The sequence below is a fragment of the Pelodiscus sinensis genome, chromosome 8 (genome assembly GCF_052426305.1).
Source record: "Pelodiscus sinensis isolate ZL-2025 chromosome 8, ASM5242630v1, whole genome shotgun sequence".
NCBI classification, from domain to species: Eukaryota; Metazoa; Chordata; order Testudines; family Trionychidae; genus Pelodiscus; species Pelodiscus sinensis.
Window position 1 is genome coordinate 53,407,579 of NC_143059.1, and position 20,998 is coordinate 53,428,576.

The 20,998-nt window shown below is 42.6% G+C and overlaps 1 protein-coding gene across 4 annotated transcripts in view; it reads right to left on the reverse strand.

Moving 5' to 3' along the window:
- LHPP (phospholysine phosphohistidine inorganic pyrophosphate phosphatase) overlaps positions 1–20,998 on the reverse strand; it is a 178,059-nt gene that overhangs the window by 26,935 nt on the left and 130,126 nt on the right. For 2 of the 4 annotated variants that reach the window (XR_012905670.2, XR_012905669.2), the window contains exon 7: positions 2,033–2,091. The exons of the other annotated variants lie outside the window; for them this stretch is intronic. The gene's annotated coding sequence lies outside the window, so the exon portion shown is untranslated. The remainder of the gene's footprint in view (positions 1–2,032; positions 2,092–20,998) is intronic. 4 annotated transcript variants of the gene reach the window in all.

Here is a 20,998-nt window from a genome sequence, read left to right on the forward strand (position 1 = left end):
GGGTACAACCGCACAAGCCTTTAGGAGTTGCACTTGTTTACACCGAGTCTGCATTTGGTCATAAGAGGTTATAGAGCATTGGCCTAAGGTTACTGAACTATATAGTATGTATACAATTTTGTGTATCTTGGACAGGATGCTGCTCTGAACATAATCCAAGTTCAGGCGTCCCACAGAACATACTAGACTCCAAATGAGATATTCCAAATATGCTTGCTTGCATGACACGCTCCAAACGTCAGATGTCAGAGGACTCATGCACTGGAAGTGCAAGTGAAAGGCATCGCTGTGAGGTTTTGCTAGGATTCCTTTACTCATTAGGAGGAATTTGGAATCTTCTCTATTGGTATGCAGTTGCTGGTATGCACTGCTTGTGAAGTGGGCTTGGCAGAGTCTAAATTACAGAGAATGCTACTTTGTTTGATCTTGGTTGTTGACAGGAGGGTTACTGCCAGACACTTGGAGCAATATTTCTGAACTTACATTTCAAATAGGAATGGTGAAATCTATGCCTGGCTACAATCAAACGTGAAAGCTATTATATCATTTAATGGACCCTTTCAATCTCTCTAATGACCTCCGTGGGTCTGTTATTTCCTCTCGGAAGAACAGTTCCCTGCATTCTGAAGTAGAACATTGCTTTTCTATTGGTTGTAAATCCTTTTTGTGTCTTCTCTGCTGTGTCACTTGGGTTTTTTGGGGTTTTTTTATTCAGTCCATGCTGTTATACTTTGGAAGCATAGAGCAAAAATGCGGCCTCTGGTATGAACACTTGCCATGGATGTTTGTGTACCTAAAATGGTTCCCATGCTAAGTAGAGGTGAACTGTGTAATCAGAACAGCTACATGTCTTAAATTAGGGTGCACAGATGTTTTCAATAAAAACAAAGTCTCCTCCCTCCCACTCAAAAGTCACACACACTCTTTGTTGAGAAAAAATCTGAGAAAGAACTGCCACAGCTTTGCCAAATTCACAGGTATAAGAAGGAATTTGCAAGCATCCGGAGACTGTCCATTGCCTGTGTGCCTTTGCCATGTAACCTTATTCAATTAATTAATAACTCATTTTAAAGACCCCAAGACAGGATTTGTGTGCATGAACATAAATATGCATGTACACAAACATGCATCTTACACACAATTACTGCCAGAACCAATTATGGACTCACTAACATACTGCAAGGAAAAGATTAGCTTCTGAGACTGGGATTTGCCTAAGGGCATTAGGCACTCAAATCTTATTGAAATTCACTGGAATTTTGGCATCTCACTCCTTAGACACCTTTGAAAAGCCCTGCCTAGGAGAACACTTCACGTCATCCTTCTAATACATTAGACATGTTCACAATATAATAAAATGAAATTAATGCTGACTTTTGCATTAGCAAAGCACTGCAAAGAAATTTAACTACAAAATGCCTGTTATCCTGAATGTTGGGGAGGAAAGGTCTTTTTCAAGCAGTGGGGGAAATATTTATTTATTTAGGATTTGTGATATTATCTTTAATTATAAACATATTGGGCCAATTTAATCTTAGATGTAACTCCTATAAATTTTATACCACTAATAATGTGATCAGCTATGCAAGATGTGGTTATCCGAAATGCAGTGAGACTTCCAGGAAACTAAAACTAAAGAAGAAAGACAGCTGTGAAATCAATATCCTATCTCAAGTGAAGCAATGCACTATTCATGCGCTATTCATGGCTAGTAACCTGCACTTTATCACCTTAAAACCCCCTTTTTCAGATGAAAGGCTAAAAAAGTTAACTGTTTCTAAGTTGGAAAATTAAAGCAGCTTTTGGAATCCCTTAGCCCAGACATGCCGATTTTGCAGGAATGTAGATCACACAAAGCCCCTTGACCTCATGAACAGGAATGATAGGTTAAGTGAAGACTTTTTTCTTTCTTGCTGGCATTTTGTCTGACCTCTCTCAATCCCTGTCAATAATTTTAATAGTAAGACTCATCCTCTCCATAGCCAAACTGTATTCAGTGCTCTGTTTAAGAGATACATTTACACATACTTACATCTCCACAATAAAATGTGATTTGGTTCACTGGTGATGGGGTAGGAGCAATGTCATTGCCTATTAAATAAACAAGAAAATCGTTCATGAAAAGAAAAATGAGCTGTAGAGTCCACAGACAACTCATTAAAAAATAAACTTATTCCCAAAGTCCAGAACATCTCATGAGTAGGTTTCTGGTTCCAGGTTCTAGTGAGAGCTGGCCAGAGGATGACAATTTCCTTTCAGTGAGGATTTTAGGATTTAAAAATCTGGCTTTATGTAAAATCGAAATGAAACTCAACAATTTAAATACTCCATTAAGGAAAATTCTGATAATGTTTTACTTTCACATTAATCAGAACATTATCTGGATTCTGACTTTTAAAAATTGTATATTAGAATAGATACTACAAAAAAATGTTCAAAATGAAACTGCTTCAAAACAAAAAATTGAAGAGTTTCATTCTGAAGTGACATACCCATAGCAACCCAGCCGTTTTATGCACTTAGGGACGTTCAAGTTACTTGCAAAATGAAGGGCAATATGCTTTCAAACTAACTGGTGCAAACCCACAGTCTAGCTTTGAGCTGATGTACTGCTTAGCACTTCAGGAATGGCTCAGAGTAACTAGAAAATATATAAAAGTCTCGGGGGGGGGGGGGAGTAGCTGTGTTATCCTGTAACTTTAAAAACAACTAGTAGTCCTGTGGCATCTTAGAGACTAATAAAATATATAGTATCATGAGCTTTCATGGGCAAACCCAACTTCATCATCTGAGGAAGTGGATTTTACCCATGAAAGCTCATGATACTATATAATTTTGTTAGTCTTTAAGGTGCCACAGGACTACTTGTTGTTTTTGGAGGATGTATATAGCTCACTGATGTAAATCAGGGATTGCTGCCACTTCTAAAGCATCCGTGTCATTGTAACTACTGTAAATATCAATCTGTTTATTGAGCAGTTCAGGAAACCAGACTCACAATGCCTGCTGCTAATGTATCACGGGCTCCAGCTTTGATTTCTATAGCACCAGGCAGGTAAAACTTTTGCTTTAAAAAAAAACGAGATAATTACCAATAAACATGAACTGTGATTGTCAAGATTCCCATGAAACAGTTTCACAAACCTACTTCTCAAATCTATATTGTCCAATGCAGGAGCAGATGAAATTTCCTAGAAGTGTGGGAGGGGACAGATACCAGTGCCCACATCATGGCCTGGCTCTCGCACTGCTGGATCCCCCATTGCCCTCCGCTCTTTGCTTCTTCTCTCCCCAAGCCTTGCTTCCACACCTCTTCTCCCCCAGACCTTTTGCCTCTTCTCCCCCAGACCTTTTTAAAGTGATGGGGCCCTGTTCCAGCACCCCAACCTAATGTATGCGTACAGTGCCTCTTGGATTAGAAGGTGCAAGCTCTTTGGGTCAGAGACTGTCATTTTCTATACAGTTATATACTGCCTAATGCAACGGGGCCCTGACATTGCTTACCTTAATATGCTACTGCAATGTGTGTGTATATAAATACACCTACACCATTTTTTATGCTTGCATTTGCCTGTTCTTATTTTCTAATAAAACTCAAGTTCCGTTGTTTGGAATGGTCCAGTATGTTTTCCCCACCTCCTTATTTCTTTGGGCCAGTACTTCTTTTCCAGGGACTACTGCCAATTCTTGTCATTCTACCCCACCTGATGTTATAAAATCCAGGGTAGGGAAAAGCCCTTGTGTGCTCCATCAGAATGTCCTCTTGCGTGCATTCCCAAAGGTAGCAACCCAACGTGCTGTTCTTCAGACTGCTTCTGCTTCTCTGTCCGACACACCCAATGAGCAGCTGTGTTTTCTGTTCTGTGTCTGTGATGAGAAAAACAGGCCTGTCTGGCAGCTGAGTAGGTAATGAAGCTAGCCTTGTGTTGTGCGCCTGCAGTCTCTGAGCTACCACAGAGAGAGCTTGTTTGGACAGCAAGCTCCTAAGCCCGATATAAACTAAGCCTATTCTATTCAGCACTTCATTAAGCAGCTTATGGATGGGGAAGGCGAGTTCAGAAATCAGGACTAGAGATCTTAGGATCATCTACTCCACAGAGACAGATGAAAAACTGTGCTCCTCTGTCAATGCCTACAAAAGAGTGAACCTGAGAGAGCACTTTGCCTGAAAACACTGCATTCAGGTAGCCTACTTCATCCAAGGGTCTCAAGTTCTCAACAAACCTAGAAGGAAATGAGCCAAGAGCTGCCCAGTGCAGCAGAGAAACAGGACGATAAGTTACGGCTCTTTGAATCACTACCTGGCTCTCTTCCCGCCTGACCCCGACATAGCAAGTCTAGGTTGATAACTTCTAGCTAACATATTTTCAAAGATGTCAAACCCTGTGCACACTGGTGTTTAAAAAACACATTACTGAATGAATGTTCGCGAACATGCTGTTAACCTGTTTTCCTAGTCTGGACATGCCCAGGCATTTAGTGTCAGCGTACGAGGATTAGAATCAGCGTAGAGGGCAGGTGGTAAAGGCAACAGTTGCCCTAGGGCCTGGGCTTCCTAGCCACCACCACTTCTGCAGCAGTCACTGGAGCCCTGGACCCTCTAAATCGCTGCTGGAGCCCTGTGTGCCACGCTGCAGAGCCCCAGGAGCTGGGGGAGAGGGGCACAGTCTGGTGGAGCAGCTGCCTTCTGTCTGAGGCCTCACCCCTTCCAGGAGTGCGTAGCTGTGCCCTCCTCCCCCACCTTGCCCAGGGGCCTGGTGAGTCTGTCAGCTCACCTGATTAGAATGCAAGCATTCCTGGCTCTGAGCCCTCTGCTCAGACCATTAGAATATTCAAAGACATAATTGCCCTTTCAGCCTGGAGTTAGAGCTTCTGGTAACAGAGGTTATTAGCATATCCTTTCCTATTGTGATCTACATCATATGCGCAGTCCTGGCAGATTCAGTCTGAAATCCCAGTTCCACTGAAGTCAATGGGAGTTTCACTGAAATCCTGGCCTCAATAAGGTCAAGGGGATTTCACACACAGTATGTTGTACATGAAAGAATTGCAAGCATATAGAGGTTAGAGAGGTGAGAGATCTTAAAAGATATTCAGGATGATTATATTCAATTCCAAGTGATCTAGACTGTAAGCTCTTCAGGGCAGAGACTGTGTGCTATTCTGTTAGGTGTACAGCGCCTAACACAAAGTTCTTGGCTGGCCCTTAGGGATTTCCATAAATAACATAGTTAATAACAAATAATAACCCTTCCAAACTGCTCCCATATGTTACACTATGTCACACAAGATCATTACTTCAGTGGTAGTTTATAGTAGATAACTGGTAACAGAGCTATTTAGACACCCGACCTGGGCATTTGAAATGTTATGCTCTTTAGGACTATCGTTTTAGTACTTGCTTATACTGAATCTGGCACATCAGGGTCCCGGTCCCTGAATGCAACTGTAGGCCTGACTCTAATATAAACAGTAGTAGTCTTTTTAGTCTCATATCCTCATAGAGCTACTATCTTTGTGAGACTAAAAGGGTTTCCAATGGGGATCTTTATAGCTCCTACAACTGACCCATAACATACACACAATAGCTATAAATCAAACTGGTGACTCAGATGCGGAATGGTTCTTTTTAGCATGTTTTCACCAAATTCAATATGATGGATGGTGTGACTTTTTTCCAGTGCAGGTGAATGATGGCTCCTAGGTGTCTGAGTGAGTGAGTGAGTGAGTGTGTGTGGATGCCAGAGTGTACACTTGCATTGCTAATTAAGATCCTAAAAAAAACTAGTCACCGCAGTTCAGCAGGTTATTTTACACCCTCTGGCTCTTCCCACATAGCGCTTGTGAGTTTATGCTCAGAATCTCATGGGATCTGACCAAAGTTTCTAAATGCCTTGTTTTCTAAAATATTAAATAAATTAAGAAGTTTTATATTTCATGGGCTGGGGTGTGTGGAAAAAACGAGAACATCAGACTGGCTCACCCTCTTGAGTTTGTAAGTTCTGCTTTTATCTGAGTCAGGCCCAACCTTAGTGCAAGGCGAACAAGTCGGCTGTCTTGGGTCATGGGCCTTTAGGGCCTTGTGCTCTCCAGCACCTGCTCGCCCGGCCGCTTGCTTGCTGCCCTGGCTGGGAGCCGCCTAGTCGAGTGGTGCAGCCAACCACAGCGTGCCACCTTGGGCCCCGCAAACTCTTTGGCTGGGCCTGATTTGTGGGGACTTCTTACCTACCTTCTCATTTACTTTGAGTGAGGTGTAGTTTTTAGGCAAGTCTAAGTCTCATTGCGCTGTTCATAGTCACAGTGCAGATGCTGCTACAGAATGGCATGAATTTGTATAGCATATTTAACAATATCCTTTTTATGTAAAGCTTTATTACCTACGGCACTACAAATAGCAAGTTTCAGAGGATAGCTTTATAATTGGAGTGAAACAGCACCATCAACACACTTTGCTGAATCCTTTCTTGGATTCCTATGGTGGCTAGGCTTAGTTACAAAGTGGAAAACTAACACATGAAAGGTATCTGCAAGACTGGCAAAGAGAAATCTGTGGTGTTTTGTTCTTCCTGCTCTATGATTAAACAGTAGCTTTAAATGCTAGTTTGATATTTAAATTAAAAAAAAAAACACTTGAGTCCTTATGTGTAAAGGACTTATTAGATCATAAAGAAACAGACCTCAACCTCATTAAAAGAAAAGTTAAATGAAACATTTTAACTTACAGCACAGTACATTAACACTCAGCAATGTAAGAGGCTTGAGTTAATTGCCTATTGCTTCCCACCATAAATTATCATCTTCACTAATGGTACAGAAGAAGAACCTTTATCCAGACCTGCTTATAACTATATGATAATTTCCAAATATAAATCGCATTTGGTGGTAGAAGCTGGATGGAAAGAATTAATTCACAATAGGTGGGTGCAACGGGAATACTTGAAAAAGTGCCTTTGACACTTCCATTTTTTACAGGCAAGCAGGAGATTAATACAGGCAGTCCCCGACTTACGTGGATCCGACTTACGTCGGATCCCTAGATACGAACGGGGTGAGGCAACTCCCGCACATGCGCAGCAGCATTCCCGGGGCTCGCTCACCTGGGTCCTAGGATCCTCCTCCTCCTCGGGCCGGCTCTGACTGGGGTCCCGCAGAGCTGCCGGGCAGAGGAAAAGTGCCTCCCCACGCCCGCTGCCCCCCCCCACCCCCCTGCCAGCAACAGGCTGCCCCCTCCTCTGAGCAACAGGCTGCCGAACAGACAAAAGCAGCCTCTCTGCCCCTCCTCCCCTCTATACATGCCGGGCTCCCGGAGCGCAGCAGCGTCCCCGGGGCTCGCTCACCTGGGTCCTAGAATCCACCTCCTCCTCCTCTTCGGCCGGCTCCAACTGGCCTCTGCCTGCAGCAGCTGGCCACAGGGACAGGGATCCCGCAGAGCTGCCGGGCAGAGGAAAAGTGCCTCCCCATGCCCGCTGCCCCCCCCCCCCGCGGCCTCGCATCCTGCACGCCTCCCCCCTCCCCCTCCTGCCAGCAACAGGCTGCCCCCTCCCCTGAGCAACAGGCTGCGGAACAGCAGACAAAAGCAGCCTCTCCTCCCCTCCTCCCCCTATACATGCTGGGCTCCCTGGGCAAACAAAGACTCCACCAAAACAAACAAAGTGCTGGCCTCATTGTGTTAGCAAAAAAAGGACCCTCCTCCTAGAACCCTGGGTGGTGTGTGGAAATAAAGCTATTAGCTCAAAGCATGGTGCAGAGCTGTTTGGTATTTGATGAGTTACTCCTTTAGTCCTGAGTTTGTCACAGGGACAGAAATAGATGTGAAATCTTCTGAACAGGGGAACAGACAGCAAAACAAACATTAGAGGGGAGTTAACCTTTCCCTATGCTATCCAAAACTAAAAAAAATGTTTGGCTAGAGTTTCCCCTACAATATGTACCAGTTCCGACTTACATACAAATTCAACTTAAGAACAAACCTACAGTCCCTATCTTGTACGTAACCCGGGGACTGCCTGTATATTTATCCAGTGAAATTAGCAGTTTGGCCTGCAATTACCCAGTTTTGACACAGATATGCAGATTTTGGGGATGCAATCAATGTTCATGAATATTTGTTGGTGCACCCATTGCATACCTACGTGGTGATAGCCTCCTATAAGATTTTTACTGCTGAGTATTTTTTAGTTTAATAACTATGCAATATGGGGCTAAAGTGCAGGGCATGTCTACAAAGATCCAATATCACTGCAGGACATTATGCATTGCTTAAAACTCTCAGTTTGTTATACCACAGCAGGATAATCTCCATTTGCCACTAGACTAGCTATTTTATTGTTGAATGTATCCGACACACTTTTCATACGGGATTTGTTTTTATTGACACCTGTCTTAAATGACCCCGAACTGTACATACATGAAGTGTGTATTTCTATCTTGTGTCTCTGGTCAGATAGGTATGATCTATAATTTTGCTAATGGTCTCTGGTAACTTTACAAACCAGCAGTGCAAACCACTGAGCCATCTCTACCAGTCCAAATAGGAGGCTTATACCAGTGGAAAATGGAGTCCTCAGTCAACTCTAGCTTTCTAGTGAGACTCACTGCATTTGCTTGCAGCTCTAGAAAATTCAGAAATATTGGACTTTAAAGGTTTCATGAGGTTTCGATATGGAGAAAAACTGGGTCAATTTTAGAGGTTTAAAAATATATGAGTTATACTTTTCTTTTCTGAATCTTGTAGAGTTGAGCTCATGGTAACAAAAGGAGTCTGAATTTACACAAGTACAGACACTCTCCCCTCTTCGTGCATGCTTTTCAACTACAGTGACCTTACTGTGCAAAGATTAGGATGGGCATCTAATTAAGGCACTTGTGATGACCTTGTTCTCCAATACTCTACTTCAATGTCTTAATGAATCTCTTGATAACAGTTTCTATTGATCACAATGAAATCTACTGGTAAGAAACATAGAAGATGATTCCTGCAGCAACCCACCTGTGCCAAACTCAGATATTCTGTGGGAACATTACAAACTATTGCTTCAACTTCTTGCCATAAGCAAAGAAATAATAAAAAAATCATCTGCAGCAAGGTCCAACTGCTATTCAAGGGCAAGTACATTTATTATTTTCTAAAATACATTTTTGGGCTAACCTAAGGCATTTCTTTTCTTTTCCTCAAACCTACAGTAGTCACTTAAGTTCTTATTTAGGTCCCAGTCCTGCAGACTGATCCACACACAGAGATCTCTACATCTGCATGCAGTCTCATAGTGGTCCAAAGTGGGCCCAATGGCAGTGGTGCTGGAATACTTTTAATAGTGGGGGTGCTGAACGCCAGCCTCCCTTACTCCTGTCTGATCCCCATCTGGGGACAGGAGCAGTGCATAATAATTCATATAATAATAATTAAAAACAAGTGGAATGTACCACCACCCTTAGGGAGAAAAAAATGAAATGCACAATTACAAAATGGGATCTGGGGTATAGTGAATCACAAATTGCATATGACTTAGCAATGTGAGGCAGTTGCAAAAAAAAGACTAATATCATTTTGGCCTGCATTAACAGGTGTATGCTATGTCAGATCTGGAGGTAACTGTCCTGTTCTATTAGGCACTAATGAGGCCAGAGCTGAAAAAGCATGTCTAGTTCTGGTTATCATACTTTGGGAAAGATGTGGACAAACTGGAAAGTGTCCAGAGGAGAGTAACAAAAATTATAAAAGGATTAGAAAACCTGACCTGTCAGGGAAAGTTAAAAAATGGAGCATGTTTATAGAATTATAGGGTTGGAAGAGACCGTAGGAGGTCATTGAATCCAACCCCCTGCTCAAAGCAGGACCAAATCACAACTAAATCATCCCAAAGCCAGGGCTTTGTCAAACCAGGACTTAAAATCCTCTTGGGATGGAGATTCCACCACCTCCCTAGGTAACCCATTCCTGTGCCTCACCACCCGCCTAGTGAAACAGTTTTTCCTAATATCAAATCTAGACCTCCCCCCACTGCAACTTCAAACCAATGCCTCATCTGTCACTACTGAGAACAGCCTTTCTCCAACCTCTTTGGAACCCTCTCTCCCCCTTTCAGGTTGTTTAGTGTTGAGTAAAAAATATTGAAGGGTGTGATGGTCCTCAGGGCACTAGCTGGACCAGATGACCTTTTGAGGTTCCTTCCAGCCCTCCATTTCTATGAGTCTATGATCACTGATGAACATTTTCAATACCATCAGGCCTTGATCCCTGTGGACACCAACAAAAACACCTCTACTTGATGGTAATTCTCCATTGACAACCACTTCTTAAGATTTTAAAGCTTTTACAAAGTCTTCAGCTGCCTCCATGATGACCCTCACCTCTCACTAAAATCAGTCAAAGAAGCTTACATTTCCATTCTACAAAATCTGGAACCCATCCTCTCAAAGTCCAAACCCTAATTTCCTACAAATTACAATGTTTCCCTTATTAGCCCAGTTTCTTGTATAATCAAATCTGAAAGGTTTTTGTACGTCAGTCATGGGTGAGGCCTAACTCAAATCTAGTATAAACTGAGGGATCTTAATGTGAAGGAAAAATGCTGATCTCTTAAGTCTACTTCTGCTATGAAACTTAACAAAATATTGATTCAGCTTCCAAAAATGTAGAGAGGCAAATACCCACACACTGTGCAAATCTTCAAACCCACACATCTAGCAGCAACTACCCACATGACCCTCTGCTATTTAAAGAAATTCTGAAGTCTTACTTTACAGTCACGAACAAAATTGTGGTAAAACTAAGACTCTCTCTATCTGAAAATAATCCTCTAGCCAGCAAGAGAATATAAAATTTTTTCAGCTTCTAGACTGCAGTGGGGGGGGGGGGGGGGTCTGCTTTCCTATATTTGACTACCCTTTTTTCTGTCGCAAGATTGTTTCAATTAAAAAACAACAGCAAAATCAATGCTAGGCTGATGCAAGCAGAGAATCTGTATACAGTATAGATTCTACAATTATATTGTCAGAGTTTTCCTCCTTTCCTCTCTCTCTCAGCACCTTTTCCCATAGTTTCTCTTACGTGGAACTCAAACCCAAACCCAAATACCATTTAAGATGGAGTTCAGTTTTAAATCAAGATGCTCAAATATGATAGAAATTTGGTAAAGCAACTTAATGCCACTGTGTACACTTAAAAATATCTCTGTACTTTTAAGGGGCTGATTTCCTGCTGGGGCTCAGACACAAAGAGGGAGTTCAGTTTTCATCAGCAATTATTTGCCCTTGCAGTTTGTTGTAGGCACAAAACTGCTGGGCAGATATGTCCTGAATTCCAATCTATTTACACTGGTAAACTCTGGTTCAGTGTTGTCTTATTCATCCTGTGGACTGTGTATTGCAAGAGCCACTGTGGCTCAAGTGCTGTAAGGCAAAATATCAAGGGCTAGACATTTCAAGGAACTGGACAGTTCACTGATTGGCACGAGGTACAGAACCTTTACCTTTTGGTCAACAGTTCTAATTTAGGCCCAGTCATTATCTGCTTAGATGGCAGGGAACACATGAAATGCGGAGAGGATCTCTGTCCAGATCTCAGTGAACATGAAACCCATCAGAATCACTGGCACCCTTATTGGCAGACTAAACAGAAAACCATTAAAAAGTGAATGGGTGTGGAGACTAAGCTAGCTTCACAGGCTCAAAAGTGGTCTCTTTAGTTGAGACTTTAGGTGGATAGGCAAGGCTCAGTGGATGCTCATATGTCTCACTCTGTGTTAATTTTTTTCCTTTGTTTAATTAGACAAGAAACCACCACTGAAAAGGTTATGAACATAAACAAGTACAATTATGACATCGTTGGTATCACAGAGACTTGGTGGGATAATGCACACGACTGGAATACTGGCAGGGATTGACAAATCTGTTTATCTACTCGCCCGTGATGAGTAGATTTCAGCTGGTTGCCCCGTTCACCGGCGGTGCGCGCATGCGTGGTGCGGGGCTGGCAAGTGGATTTTGCCAGTTTGTCGAGCCCTGAATATTGGTATAGAATATTGGTACACCTTAATCAAGAAGGATAGGCAGGGAAGAAAGGGAGCAGGTGTTGCCTTATATATTAAATATGTATACACTTGGACTGAGGTGGAGAAGGCCGTAGGAGACAGACGTGTTGAGAGTCTCTCAGTTAGTTTAAAATGGCTGAAAAACAAGAGTGATGTCATGCTAGGGGTCTACTACAGACCACCTACCAAGTGGAAGAAGTGGATGAGGCTTTTTTTTTAAACAACTAACAAAATTTTCCAAAGTGCAGGATTTGGTGGTGATGGGGGACTTCAACTATCCAGACATACATTGGGAAACTAACACAGCAGGGCACAGACTATCCAATAAGTTTCTGGATTACATTGAACACAGCTTTTTATTTCAGACGGTTGAAAAAGCTACTAGAGGGGAAGCTGTTCTAGATTTGATTTTAACAAATAAGGAGGAGCTGGTTGAGAATTTGAAAGTGAAAGGCAGATTGGATAAAAGTGATCATGAAATCGTAGAGTTCATGATTCTAAGGAATGGTAGAAGGGAGAACAGCAAAATAGAGACAATGGATTTCAGGAAGGCAGATTTTGATAAGCTCAGAGAGCTGGTAGGTAAGTTCCCATGGGAAGCAAGAGTAGGAACAGCTAACAGGAGAGTTTGGAGAGGGAGTTCTCCAGGTAAAAGAGGAGTAAAAACGGGACCCTTGTGGTAAGTGGCTGTCTGGAGTGTGTGTTTGTGTGTGGGGGAGTTATTTGCAGTGTGCTGAGCTTGTGTTTGTCTGTTTGGTTTGTTTGTTTGCTTTGTTTGAAGGAGCTTCTAAAAGGTTTGAAATCTAGAAGCCTCTGTTAATTGGCTGAGCCTCAGGCAGGGGGAGGGGCTACCAGAGCTATAGAAGCCTGTGACTCAGCGACCAGGGAGAGCGCGACCAGGAACAGCTAACAGAAGAGTTTGGAGAGGGAGTTTAGAGGGCACTAGTGACTTCTGACCTTCTTTAAAACATAACTCTTAGATTATTCTATATTCCAGAGATTTAAAAAGAATCCCAGTTTATACTTAAACTTATTCATTAGAAAAATGGAGACAGAAGCCCAGCAGCAGAGTGGGGGCTATCCTGTTTATTGTGTCGAGTGTAACATGTATGATTACCTGCCCTGTGGGCGGGTGGCGTATGTGTGTACCTGTTGCAAGGAGCTTCTGACCCTCAGAGACCGAGTTCGGGCTTTGGAGGCCAGAGTGGCTGAGCTGGAGGAGCTAAGGGAGGTAGAGAGCTATGTTGATGAGACTTTCCAGGATACTGTAGTACTGTCCCACCTCCAGTCTGAGAGCCCCAGTGCTGTTAAGGAGGATGAAAGTCTCAAGGAAACAGAGCATTCAATGGGAGCAGAGGGAAACCATTCCGTAGTTGGGACCCTCCTCCCAGAGGATGTTGTGGTATCCTCTCGCACTGAGGATACCTCCGAGGGGGAGGGAATGCCAGTTAGGAAGAGGCAGGTGTTAGTAGTGGGTGATTCGATCGTTAGAAACATATATAGTTGGGTTTGTGATGACCGGGAGAACCGTATGGTCACTTGCCTGCCTGGTGCGAAGGTTGCGGATCTCTCGAGGCATCTAGACAGACTTATGTGTAGTGCTGGGGAGGAGCCGGTGGTCGTGGTACATGTAGGTACCAATGACACAGGGAAGGGTAGGAGAGATGTCCTGGAGGCCAAATTTAGGCTGCTAGGAAAGAGACTGAAATCCAGGACCTCTATGGTGGCATTCTCGGAAATGCTTCCAGTTCCACGCACAGGGCCAGGTAGGCAGGCAGAGCTTCAGAGTCTCAATGCTTGGATGAGACGATGGTGTAGGGAAGAGGGGTTTAGATTTATTAGGAACTGGGGACACTTTTGGGAAAGGGGGAGCCTATACAGGAAGGATGGGCTCCACCTAAACCAAGGTGGAACCAGACTGCTGGCACTAAACATTAAAAAGGCCGTAGAGCAGTTTTTAAACTAAGAGATGGGGGAAAGCCGACTGGTGCGGAGATGCACGTAAATCGGAGGGAGACTTCTCTTAGAGGAGAATCCATTGATAGGGATTCTCTAAGCTGTAGTCAGAAAGAGAGGAGGGGAGAGGGCAAACCATGGGCCAGAGCAGACAAACAACCACATACAAAGGAATCCAATGCATCAGGGAAGGGCAGACAAATAAGCAGTGGCAAATTTTTAAAGTGCTTGTACGCAAATGCTAGGAGTCTGACTAATAAGATGAGTGAACTAGAGTACCTCATCTTCAACGAAGAGACTGACATAATAGGCATCACTGAAACCTGGTGGAATGAGGAAAATCTGTGGGACACAATCATACCGGGATATAAAATATATAGAAAGGATAGAGCAGGCCGGCTGGGTGGCGGAGTGGCACTGTATGTGAAAGATAATGTAGAATCAAACTAAATAAAAATATTAAGTGAATCAACATGTTCAATAGAATCGCTATGGATAGTAATTCCATGCTCCAATAATAAGAAATTAGAGGTAGGGATATATTACCGACCACCTGACCAGGACAGCGATACTGACATTGAAATGCTAAGGGACATTAGAGAGGCTACCAAAATAAAGAACTCTGTAATAATGGGGGATTTTAATTACACCCATATTGACTGGATACATGTCACCTCAGAGATATAATTTCTCAATGGCTTAAATGACTGCTTCTTGGAGCAGCTGGTGCAAGAACCCACAAGGGGAGAGGCAATTCTCGATTTAGTCCTGAGTGGAGCGCAGGATCAGGTCCAGGATATAACAGTTACAGGACCGCTTGGGAATAGTGACCATAATATAATAACATTCAACATTCCTGTGGTGGGAAGAACACCTCAGCAGTCCAGCACCCTGGCATTTAATTTCAAAAAGGGGAATTACACAAAAATGAAGAGGTTAGTTAAACAGAAATTAAAAGGCACAGTGACTAGAGCCAAATCCCTGAAAGCTGCATGGAAACTTTTTAAAGACACTATAACAGAGGCCCAACTTAAATGTATACCCCAAATTAAAAAACATAGCAAGAGACCTAAAAAAGAGTCACCGTAGCTTAACCACCATGTAAAAGAAGCAGTGAGGGACAAAAAGGTATCTTTTAAGAAGTGGAAGTCCAAACCTAGTGAGATAAATAGAAAAGAACATAAACACTGTCAAATCAAGTGTAAAAATGTAATAAGAAAAACAAGAAAAGATTTTGAGGAACACCTAGCCAAAAACTCAAAAAGAAATAACAAAATGTTTTTTAAGTACATTAGAAGCAGGAAGCCTGCTAAAAAACCTGTGGGTCCCCTAGATGATTGAGCTATAAAAGGAGCAATCAAGGACGATAAAGCCATTGCAGAAAAACTAAATGATTTCTTTGCTTCAGTCTTCATGGCTGAGGACGTTGGGGAGATTCCTGAATCTGCACCGTCCTTTGTGGGTGATGAATCTGAGGAACTGTCCCGGATTGAAGTGTCATTAGAGGAGGTTTTGGAACAAATAGAAAAACTTAATGTTAACAAATCTCTGGGACCAGATGGTATTCATCCAAGGGTTCTAAAAGAACTCAAATGGGAAACTGCTGAGCTATTATCTGTGGTTTGTAACCTAGCCTTTAAATCGGCTTCCGTACCTAATGACTGGAAGGTAGCCAACGTGACACCAATATTTAAAAAGGGCTGTAGAGGTGATCCTGGCAATTACAGACCGGTAAGTCTAACTTCAGTATCGGGCAAATTAGTCGAAACAATAGAAAAGAATAAAATTGTGAAGCATGTAGATGAACATAATTTGTTGGACAAAAGTTAACATGGTTTCTGTAAAGGGAAATCCTGTCTTACTAATCTGTTAGAGTTCTTTGAAGGGGTTAACAAACATGCAGACAAGGGGGATCCAGTAGATATAGTATACTTAGATTTTCAGAAAGCCTTTGACAAGGTCCCTCACCAAAGGCTCTTGTGTAAATTACATGGCTATGGGATAAGAGGGAAGGTCCTTTCTTGGATTGAGAACTGGTTAAAAGACAGGAAACAAAGGGTAGGAATAAATGGTAAATTTTCAGATTGGAGAGGGGTAACTAGTGGTGTACCCCAAGGGTCAGTCCTGGGACCAATCCTTTTCAACTTATTCATAAATGATCTGGAGAAAGGGGTAAGCAGTGAGGTAGTAAAGTTTGCGGATGATACCAAACTGTTTAGGATAGTCAAGACAGAAGCAGACTGTGAGGGACTCCAAAAAGATCTCACCAAACTGAGTGATTGGGCAACAAAATGGCAAATGAAATTTAATGTGGATAAGTGTAAAGTAATGCACATTGGGAAAAATAACCCCAACTATACATACAGTATGATGGGGGCTAATTTGGCTACGACAAATCAGGAAAGGGATCTTGGAGTTATCGTGGACAGTTCTCTGAAAACTTCCACACAGTGTGCAGCGGCGGTCAAATAGGATGCTAGGAATTATTAGGAAAGGGATAGAAAATAAGACCCAGAATATCTTACTGCCCCTGTATAAAACTATGGTACACCCACATCTTGAATACTGTGTACAGATGTGGTCTCCTCACCTCAAAAAAGATATTTTGGCCTTGGAAAGGGTTCAGAAAAGGGCAACTAAACTGATTAGGAGTTTGGAATGGGTCCCATATGAGAAGAGGTTAAAGCGACTGGGACTTTTCAGTTTAGAAAAGAGGAGACTGAGGGGGGATATGATAGAGGTATATAAAATCATGAGTGGTGTGGAGAGGGCCGATAAAGAAAAGTTATTTATTAGTTCCCATTATAGAAGAACTAGAGGACACCCAATGAAATTAATGGGGAGCAGGTTTAAAACTAATAAGCGAAAGTTCTTCTTCACACAGCGTGTAGTCAACCTGTGGAACTCCTTGCCAGAGGAGGCTGTGAAGGCTAGGACTATAATAGAGTTTAACGAGAAGCTAGATAATTTCACGGAGGTTAGGTCCATAAAAGGCTATTAGCCAGGGGATAAAATGGTGTCCTTGGCCTCTGTCTGTCAGAGGCTGGAGAGGGATGGCAGGAGACAAATCGCTTGATCGTTGTCTTTGGTCCACCCTCTCTGGGGCACCTGGTGTTGGCCACTGTCGGTAGACAGGATGCTGGGCTAGATGGACCTTTGGTCTGACCCAGTACGGCCGTTCTTATGTTCTTATGTAAGACTAAGGGGAAAAACAATTGAAGAGAGTTGGCAGTTTTTCAAAGGACTTCAGTAAGGGCCCAAAAGCAAGCTATTCCGCTGTGTAGGAAAGACAGAAGGTATGGTAAAAGACTGCTTTGGCTTAACCAGATCTTGCATGATCTAAAAATGAAAAAAGAATCATATCAAAAGTGGAAACTAGGTGAAATTACAAAGGATGAATATAATCAAACAATACAGCTATGTAGGGGCAAGATTAGACAGGCAAAGACACAAAACGAGCTCAAACTAGCTACAGACCTAAAGGGTAACAAGAAAACTTTCTATAAATATATTAGAAGCAAGAGGAAGACTGAGCACAGGGTAGGCCCACTGCTCAGTGAGGAGGGAGAAATAGTAACAGGAAACTTGGAAATGGCAGACGTGCTTAATGATGTCTTTGTTTCGGTCTTCACCAAGGAAGTCTGATGAAGGAATGTCTAACATAGTAAATGCTAGTGGGAATGGGGTAGGTTTAGAAGATAAAATAAGAACAAGTTAAAATCACTTAGAAAAGTTAGAAATCTGCAAGTCACCAGGGCCTGATGAAATGCATCCTAGAATACTCAAGGAGCTGATAGAGGAGCTATCTGAATCTTTAGCTATCATCTTTGGAAAATCATGGAAGACAGGAGAGATTCCAGAAGACTGGAAAAGGGCAAATATAGTGCCTATCTATAAAAAGGGAAATGAGAACAACCCAGGGAAACCACAGAACAGTCTGTTTAACTTCTATGTCAGGAAAGATAATGGAGCAAGTAATTAAGGAATTCATCTGCAAACATCTGGAAGATAATAAGGTGATAGGTAACAGCCAGCATGGATTTGTAAAGAACAAATCATGTCAAACCAATCTGATAGCTTTCTTTGATAGGATAATGAGTCTTGTGGACAAGGGAGAAGTGGTGGACGTGGTATACCTAGACTTTAGTAAGGCATTTGATACGGTCTCGTATCAATAAAGTAGGCAAATACAACCTAGATGGGGCTACTGTAAGATGGGTGCATAACTGGCTGGATAACCATTCTAAGAGAGTAGTTATTAATGGTTCACAATCCTGCTGGAAGGGTATAAGTGAAGTTCCATAGGGGTCTATTTTGGGACTGGTTCTGTTCAATGTCTTCATCACCGATTTAGATATTGGCATAGAGAGTACGCTTATTAAGTTTGCAGATGATACGAAGCTGGGGGAGGTTGCAATTGCTTTGGAGGATAGGGTCATAATTCAAACCGGAGAATGGTCTGAGGTAAATAGGATGAAGTTTAATAAGGACAAATGAAAAGTACTCCACTTAGGAAGGAACAATCATTTTCACATATACAGAATGGGAAGCGACTGTTTAGGAAGGAGTACTGCAGAAAGGGATCTAGTGGTCACAGTGGACCACAAGCTAAATATGAGTCAACAGTGTGATGCTGTTGCAAAAAAAGCAAACATGATTCTGGGATGCATTAACAGGAATGTGGTGAGCAAGACACGAGAACTCATTCTTCTGCTCTATTCTGCGCTGATTAGGCCTCAGTTGGAGTACTGTGTCCAGTTCAGGGCACCACATTTCAAGAAAGATGTGGAGAAATTGGGGAAGGTCCAGAGAAGAGCAACAAGAATGATTAAAGGTCTAGAGAACATGACCTATGAAGGACAACTGAAAGAATTAGGCTTGTTTAGTTTGGAAAGAGAAGACTGAAAGGGGACATGATAGCGGTCTTGAGATATCTAAAAGGGTGTCACAAGGAGGAGGGAGACAAATTGTTCTTCTTGGTCTCTGAGGATAGGACAAGAAGCAATGAGCTTAAACTGCAGGAAGGGAGGTTTAGGTTGGACATTAGGAAAAACGTAAGTGTCAGGGTGTTGAAACACTGAAACACATTGCCTATGTAGGTTGTAGAATTTCCATCTCTGGAGATATTTAAGAGCAGATTAGATAGACATCTGTCAGGGATGGTCTAGATGGTACTGGGTACTGCTGTTAGGGCAGGGGACTGGACTCGATGATCTCTCGAGGTCCCTTCCAGTTCTAGTGTTCTATGATTGTATTAACATGCTCTCACAGCTTCCCCCTTGCTCTACTTCTGTGTATTCAGTAAACCCTTCATTATAGGGAACATGGGGAAGGCTGCAGCTGTATTTTCACAACCCAAACAGGTGATCATTGGCATAAGTTCCCAAACCAATCTTTACAAATTAAGATGGCTGATCTTAGCAACTGATGAACTTTATAGACCAACTGGGGAGAACATATTACCTGATTGATGGGTCTGGAGTTCTTCTGATAATGAGCTGATTAGTTCAGATAGAGGAGACCAAAAGGCACTTGCCCAGAAGGAAGGGAGTCAGCCCCAGTACTCCCCACATATTTTTATCAGCATGACAAGGCCAATCTAGATAAATTCCCACCCATATAAAGAGACCGCAAATTAGAGTACAACATCCCCATCTCTCTTCTAACCCCACTAGTTATCACAGCCAGTAGTTACTTACTGGGTCTTACTTTCCTTCACTGATCACCCAAATCGACAAGATAGTTGAAACCAGTAACTTCCCCTCCCCCAAGGGAATATGCAGTATCTCGTTTCATACAAATGGATGATGTCTAAGAAGCCGTGTCAATCTTATGACATCGTGGCTTCTGATTCTGCCAGGGCTGTGACCAAAGTCACAGAGTTCGTGGGCTGGGTGAGTGACTGAGACACAGTGAGAGTCATTGGGTGAAAGAGCAAGCACAAAAGCCAACAGCTGAGCTAACTTTATTGAGAGTGTTGAAGGAACAGCACTTCAGGACTACAAAGAACTAATGAGAGTGGAAGTGAAGCTCATTAGGAATGCTGTGCAGAGACTCAGGACAGGCTGATGGCAGATGCTTCAGATGCTTAGCATTTATATTGTTATAATCTGTTTAGGACAATGCATTAGGATCATGGGAAGCAGGGTAGAGAGGAAGAGAAGTAAGAATTGTGCAAGGGGCACGTAGGACCTCTACAACCTGGATGGACACACATGACTGATCAGGATTACATATGGGGGAAAGACTCGGATGGCAGACACCCAGGGTGGCATAATCTGGTCTTTAAAACATAAGCAAGAAACAAGCAACAACAAGAAAAACACTAAATAAAAAAACCCCCACTTCTTCAATACACGAGACAGGTGGCTTTATAAGTGTAATCTGGTTTCTGAATAACTCATGAATTTTCTTGATTTTAGCTATCACTTATCTATGATTGTCTCCCACATTTACTATGAGGACCATCTAACAGCAATGGGCAACCTAGGTTGTGAGAAGGCAGCATGAGCGGCCCTCCTGCATTATGGATGTTAAATAGGGGTTAGGAAGCTAATTGAATAGTCAATGGAATTTCCATCAACTACCGTATTTTCCGGCGTATAAGACGACTTTTTATACAAAAAACATTCCCCAAAAATCGGGGGTCGTCTTATACGCCGGGTATAAACATACTGTAGCTTCGGTTACATACAGAATGTCCCTATTATTACCTTTTAGCCCACTGGATGTGCCCTAATACAGTACTGTAGCTTCGGCTACATACAGAACGTCCCTGTGCTGATACTGTATGTACCATGCTGAGCCAATCACGGCAAGCGGTGTCATCTATTAATGCATACAAAGCCTGCTCGGATTGGCTGAGTCAGAGAGGCAGGCTATTACAACCTTTGCCAATCCGAGCAGGCTTTGTATGCTTTGTATGCCTCGGAAGGGGGGGTAGTCTTATACGGCGAGTATAGGCCAAAACCTATGTTTTAACTGGAAAATTAGGGGGTCGTCTTATACGC